Raw genomic sequence first — 8,050 nt, forward strand, 5'->3', positions numbered from 1 at the left:
CAAAAACAATAAAACAAAGTAAAATCAAGAAAATATCAACTAAACTATAGTAATAAGTTCAAGTTAATCAAAAAGCTACAATCCCCGGCAGCGGCGCCAAAATTTGATACGCTCAAACTTACTTCTCAAATAAGAAGTAAAGCGGTCGTGTCAAGTAAATAATCAAAATAGTGAGGTTGGGATCGTTCCCACCAGGAAAATAGTTTAGACTTAACTTTAACCTATTATTACTATTGTTTGGTCAATTACTTCCTTGGAAAGCAAAAACAATAAAAGGGGGGTTTCTATTTCTAATCGAATGAAAATAACTAACGAAATTGAAAGAGACACTTAACAGCTTTGAATGTTGGAGTTTAATCAATTAATCAAAGTAACTAGGGTTTACGTGTTCCCCACAGGTTCATAAATTGATAATTCTACCTATAAAAATTCTTTCCTAGTATCTTGCATGCAAAGTGATAAGTCATGTATTTCTAAATCCTTGGTCCGGCATCTAGAAAATCTCACTCCGCACCTTGGTCCGGCTACGTGTGTTGCTATCCTAACCCTTATCTTTACCTCATAATAAGCATCGTACTCGATATTTGACTAAGTTATTACCTCGTACCAATAAATACTAGCCTATTAGATAGTATACACTAAATCTATGTTGATAATTCTTTTCCTATTATCTACCTCCTTGGTCCGACTAGTAGCATTAAGGCGAGTTCTAACTTTGGCCATCCGTTAAAAAGACTTCTAAGCGAAAGAATTATTAATACATGCAAGACACTATTCTAGAATTGTTATTTTAGTTAGGTTTTATCTCATTATTTGCCTATGGTTCCCAAAACCCTAGTTATGGAGTTTACATACCCATAGTCATAATCACAATATTCAAATATATTATATAATAATTCATGTACTTACTTCAATGAGAAAGAGTAAAATCCGAGAGTTTGCTTGATTAATCACCAAAACTCACCAACAATCAATGATAATCCAAAGACTAACAATACAATCTTTTCTAATACGGTGTCTAAAAATACGGAGTCTAAAAATGATCCAGAGTCTAACAGTCTAAGAGTCTCACCTCAAAAACGAGGTTTTTCGAACTATTTATAAAAAATAAAAACCTAATTAAACAAGGACTCTATTTGTTTGAAATTTGCCAAAACGCGGCTGGGTCGACGGACCTTCGACGGATCGTCGTGGTCACGACGGACCGTCATGGACTTCGTCGTCCATACTTGTGCAATTTCTTCTGCTGCTCTCTTCATTACCCTCGATGGCAAGTATGACGGACCGTCATAAGCACAACGGTCCGTCGAGGGTCTCGTTCTAAAACACTTCAACTCTTGGAATATGGGTACTGGATTACTTCTCTGAACTTCATGACGAACCTGCAGGATGGACCGTCATAGACACGACGGACCGTCACAAGCTTCGTAACCCCACACTTGGTCAGACTTCCCCATCTTCCTTCAGCAGCTGCACTACGCTGCCACCTACGGACCGTCACAAGCACGACGGACCGTCATAAGCTCCGTAGGTGGTCTCTTCTGCATTTCTTCGGTCAAAATCTCCGCATTCAGCTTTGGACAGATTTCCTGCAAAATAAAAAGAAACTTATATAAAAATTAGCACAAAAAGGCTTTTGGACACACTAAACATAAGGAAAAAGTATTAATAATACCGTGAAACCACGGTATATCAAACTCCAAGTCTCTTCTCCGTACATTTTCATAGGACTTTTGGCGACTCTTATTGTCTTAAATCTATCTCTAATGAGCTTAACATTTTCCATAGCATCATGAACCAAATTTGGCCCTATATAGGATTCTTCACCTACTTCAAACAAACCAACTTGAGACTTACATCTACACCCATACCCTCATAAGGGGTCATCTAAATGATGGAATAGATAATTATTATTTTAGGCGGACACTACAAGAAGAAGGTTATTATCCCAACAACCCTTGAATTCTATAACGCAAGATCTCAACATATCCTCTATGGTTTAAATTGTACAATCTGCCTAAAAATGCATCTATTGATGAATGATGTGTTAATATTAACTTAAGTACCTAGACCTTTTTTTAAATGATTTCAAGAATGAGAGGTAAATTGAGGACCTTCATATGAGATGATATATAAAGAAACCTCATGCACCTAACTATCTCATTAGTTTAAAGCATAGCGTAGTACTCAACTAAATTTATAGTCTTAACAGTTAAAAAGTGCATAGACTTAGTAACATTATAAAAAACAAACCAAATAGATCCATGATGTCTATGAGTATGAGCTAAGTTTTTAGTTAAGTCCATGTATATCATTTGTAACTTCCATGTAGGAATGTTAATATTTTGAGTCATACCTTTTGGTTGGTGATTTTGTACCATTATTTGTTGATAATTAGGGCACTTAGCCTCAAAAATCTGCTATATTTCTTTTCATACCATTCTACTAAAAGACATTCAGTGGATCATCGTACATCTTTGTGGCGCCAGGATAAATAGAATACATGTCGTTATTGTCTTCTAAAAGAATTTACTGGCTCAACTGACCCATATTAGGCTCACATAAATAACCATACTAGCAAAGCATAAAATCTCCACTTTGGGAGAAAACCTCAACTCTCTAGTGATGGACTGGACCCTTTAGTTGAAGCAATATAGGATCACCATATTTTTTTTCTTAACCGTCGCAACAAATGAATATTCTGACCCATTTTGAACTGTTACACCACTATATGGTATGCTCATAAAGCGAACTTCCAAGCGAGCTAGCATGTGAAAATCTTTTACTAGTTCTTTCTTTCTTCCTCAACATGTGCTACACTACCTAGAGAAAGTCTTCTAAGAGGAGCCGCTAATACATTGTCCTTTCCAGGAAGATAAAGCACATTCATATTAGTCTTTGAGTAACTCAAGCCATATCCTTTGAGTAAGGTTCAACTCCTTCTAGGTGAATACATATTGAAGGCTTTTATGGTCTATAAGCACATCTACGTGAAAACCATACAAATAATGTCTTCAAATCTTAAGGGAAAATACTAATGCTACAAGCACGAGTTCATGATTAAGATATTTCTTCTCATATACATTAAGTTCTCTAGAAGCATAAGTTATAAACTTACCACGCTGCATCAAAACACAACTTAGGCTGACCCTAGATGAATCATAATAGATAACATAACCATTTGAACCCTATTGTAGAGTAAAAAGAGGAGTTGTAGTAAACCTAGTTTTAAGATATAAGAATCTCTTCTTACAATAGTATGACAATTGGAACTTAGCCATTTTTAGTCAACTTAGTCAACGGAGAAGCTATGATGAAAATCCTTCCACGAATCTTTTGTAATAACCGACCAAACCCAAAAAGTTCTGATATATGCGGGAGACGTAGGTCTAGGATACTTTTTACTCCATCTATTTTTTGAGAATCCACTCAGATCCCTTTGCTAGAAAACAATGCCTATGAAAAGAAATAAATTGCAACCAAAACTCACATTTTTTAAACTTCTCAATTGATTTGGTTTTCTAAGAGATCCTTTGTACCAACCCTCAAAAAAGTTATATATTATTTCTCATTCCTAGAGTAAATAAGAATATCATCAATAAAGAAGATAACAAACAAGTCTATACTACTTTAACAAGTCAAAATAAGGATTTCATTAAACCCATGAAAGCTGCAGGAGAATTTGTTAGTTCAAATGACATAACCACATTCATAATGACCATACAAAGTTTATGAAGATTGCTTTCAAGATGATGTTGTCTCTGACTCTTAATTGATGATAACCGCATATGAGGTCTATCTTTGAGAAATGACTAGCACCTAAAGTTTTGTTTAATAGGTAATCAATTCTTGGGATACGATACTTATTATTTATTGTAACTTTCTTCAACTGTTGATGGTCAATGCACATCCTAAGGGAACCTTATGTCTTATTCACGAACAACATTTATGTAACCCATGGGGTAATAATAGGTCTAATGAAGCCCTTATCTTGATGGTCTTTCAAACACTCCTTCAATTTTTTAATATTAACTTGATTCAATATGTAAGCATGAATTGAAATAGGTTAGGAATATGGGAGTAGATCAATTCCAAAACTTGATTTGCATTTAGGGAGAAACTCTGGGAAAATCTTCTAGAAACACTTCTGGGAACTCATTTAGTACTTGAGCTAACTGAAGTGTTGTGTTTTCAGAGCTTGAATCTTAACTTCAACTGGATGATAGAGATAACACTAAGATATTGTCTTTCTGACCTTAAGATAAGTTATGAATCGACCCATAGACATTAACCTACTACCCTTCAATTATACAATTGGCTTGTCTAGAATATTAAAATCAGCGATCCTAGTCTACAATTGACTAAAGATAACAAGAATGTAATCAATCAATTTCTAGAAAGATATCAAAGTCTACCATTTCGAATTTCTAAAATATCGACTGAGGTGACTTATGAGACCTCAAATAAGACTGATATAAGGTCTTATTTTAATGCAAATATTGTCCTTGATTATGTATTTTATCTTGATAATTGATAAAAACATCGAAGTTTCAAGTATTTGAGGATTTGGTAGGATCATAGATACTTAGGCACAAAACGAAAAAAATAAGCTTAGGATGCAGAGATGCATATTGCCAAGAACACATGGCAATCCGCCGTATAGTGATGTTACGACTTCTGTTACAAGAATTGAGACCTAAAGGAAGTGGATCAAAAGGTGACGAAAAGCAGAAGTCTATTCTTCATAGATTAGTTCCACAAATCAGATGATTTCTTCCACCGATCTAGAACACATAGATGAGGAAGGCAACATGCAAGCGGTGATGAATTGAATGAAGGGAGATTTTGCAAATCACAACTAACTGCACCAAAAGGATTGACCAATACATTACTAAAGTCTATAAATACAAAAATCTTTTATTATTTATATATAGAAAAGTAGAGAGTGAAATAATTAAACTTGAAACTTTGTTCTTAAATTTTCTCTCAATTTTAGAGAGGGTTTTTTTTGTGGAATCTTGAAGAATGAAACTCTTCTCAAAATATTGGAAGTAGATTTTCTTCATTTACCTTCCTTTGCTATTTTTAAAAATTTGATCGCTTATATCCACTTTATTCCATTATCATTTTAAGTATATTTGATTATTCTTGATTAGTGGCTTAAAACCTCCATTCTTGAGGGAAATTATGTGTTGATTAATTTGTTGGGTCTTGCTTGCTTGTACTTAAATTTCTTAATGGGTCGACAGGAGGTTCATCGCTAGAGGGGGATCCCTAGTCCCATATCAAAGCACTACCATCGAAAGAGTGAGTGTGGAAAAGGCGTAGACTGGTTAGTTTAGATGACTTTATGTCCAAGAGAAACCCATTTGATATGGGGTACGTTTCCTGAGTGGTTACTCGCATATACCTAAATCTTAAACTAGTCACCTTTGTTTTGTTAAATTAGCTACTGAAAGCACGTACCCACAAATTTTATCTTCACATATAGAGATCACACCCCAAGAACTCTCTCCCATACATGTTTCTCATATATTTACTAAAATTCTACTACATGTGATAAAATCCCTTTTCAATATTGTACATATTGTTGTCAGGAATTTTTTTTTGTTTAAAAAATGTCCTAAACTATCACTATTTAGAACGAAATTTCTATGTAGTTACTACTTTCACTACCACTCCTTTGTGATAGACCCCCAACCTTTGGTTGGGTTACTAAAGTATACGTAGACACTCAAACTATAGGCTAGTTTCGTTGAACACAATAATTTCAAAATTAATTTAAATGCTAATCAAAATGGCGCCACTACCTTGGAGTGGTGTCACATTAAAAAGTAGTTACTTATAGATCTTAGTTCTTTCTAGTGTAGTTTCCACTAATTTAATTTCAGTGTAGTTTTGGGTGTTGTTTAAGATCTGTAGAAAGCATGAATGTATACCTTAGTAATGGAAGTTAGGTAGGCCATCAGGACAACATTGACAATCTAAACGATGTCCAAGAGCCCAACGTCAATGACCCGCATCTCATGGGAGGTTTAAGGACCATTCGAGTACATCGACTAGAGGGAAACACAATATTTCACATACCTAGAAAAATGTTTCAACTTTTGCTGCTAAAGGGACTTTTTAGTTTATTATCTCACAAGGACCCACATAAGCAACTATGGAAATTTGTAGATGTGTGTAGGCCATTCTCTTTTAAAAACTTCTCCAGGAATCATTTCTACTAAGACTATTCCCTTTCTCATTGATGGGAAAAAAATTCAAGTGGTTAGCAGAGTTTCCATACAACTCAATTACGTCATAGGACTAACTGGTTACAACTTTCAACATAAGTTTCTTTCCCCCTTCGATGATGATAATAATTCGGGATAACATCCAAAACTTTAAGTGTTTTAATGGAGAAACCTTTCACAAAACATAGATTAAATTTAAAAAGCTTGTACTTCAAAGTCCAATGCGTCGTCTTCCCAATAATTTCCTCCTACATTACTTTTATCATAGCCTAGACTCGGTAAACAAAGGGGTGGCTGACCAAAATTCACCGGGAGGGCTAATGCAAAAGTCATACGTGGTAGCAGACCAACTTTTGGAGGGCATGACAACCATCAATATGTCATGGTAAACGCGCGATGATGAGGTTTTTTTGGTCACCTTTCAATTTTCTAAACTGCAGATTTGAAAAGAAAATGAAAGGGACTAAATATGGAACAGATCATGACGCAACTTGATATTCTCCAAGAATGTCATGGGAGTAGACACCCGTAGAGTCAATGTTGTGGGAGCTGGGAGTACAAATCTTGATGCTATGGAGTTTGAAGATTTTGTACAGTGAGGAGGTGAACTTCTTAGAAAATGAAGGTGGTGGTTACCGGTCGAACTACCCAAGGAAGGGTTGTATCCATTGTTGGGCCTTAGAGGAAGGATAGAAGATACATATCCAGAATGGAGAGATTGAAATCTTACTTAAAAAGATGGAGAGAAGTATAGATATGTGCCTCCCCATGAGGGAAAAAATCCCAAGGATCCAGAAGGTGGTAGATATGCTGATATGTTATTGCGTATCCTCAACAATGTTGAAGGGTTAGACAAAATGCTAAAAGGCATGAAGAAGATGTGTCCACCCTCAGTTAGAGGTCACCTCCCATTTTTTCTCAATTAATTAGGAAAGAGAAAAGATGGGCCACATCTCATATCAACTCAAGAAAACAAGGGGGTTTTCCTAGTGACACTGTGGATAACCCCAAGAGTGAAGCCTGAAAGTGACTTGTGTCGTGCCACAACGTTAACTAAAGCTTTTTTTGGGAGGCAACCCAAAAGCCTTTAATTAGTTTCCATTATATTGATAAAATAATAGTTTGTTGATTGTGTAGGTTAAGGAAAGGAAATAAGTGGAAAGTTACAAGGTGACAAGAATAGGTTATTTCAGTGGAGTGCCAACAAGTGCGGTGTTGCAAATCACTTAAGCCGTTTGATTTGATACCTCTTAAACATGGAGCCTGTAATATTCGATGGAATTCAGAGATTATTAGTGTATCACCAATCTATTTGGAGAACACAATATAGACCACCGATATGACACATGCAAGAGATAGAATTCGTGTTGTGTTTGGCGAATAACATAGACATTTGGCGCTTCGCCGATCCATTTTGTGAAACATATTAACATTGACGAACGAGAGGGAGTGATGGCAAAGGTAATAGGGATTAAAAGTTCTATATCAGGCCCTTTGTTCCACTTTATCCCTTTTTCGCAAACTCACACTTGAATTTCAGTAGTTATGCTTCTTGTAGTTTCAAAGTTTTTCAACTGTCGGTTTGTGCTCGGATTTGGATTACATTGCTGCCTAGCTTGTTAAAAATTGATCCACTTTAGAAAAAATTTTTGTACTCAACCCTCTTATCTAACTAAAGAGTCGCACATATTTGCGTAATGATGTGTATCCTAGAACCTATGCTGAAAATTTAGAATCTTTGTTTAGTTTGCGTTATTTATTACGATATACTAGTTTTCAAAACGTCTTAGAAGCTAGGAAGCGACTCTCTTCGC

The sequence above is a fragment of the Solanum pennellii genome, chromosome 11, assembly GCF_001406875.1.
Source record: "Solanum pennellii chromosome 11, SPENNV200".
Taxonomy (NCBI): domain Eukaryota; kingdom Viridiplantae; phylum Streptophyta; class Magnoliopsida; order Solanales; family Solanaceae; genus Solanum; species Solanum pennellii.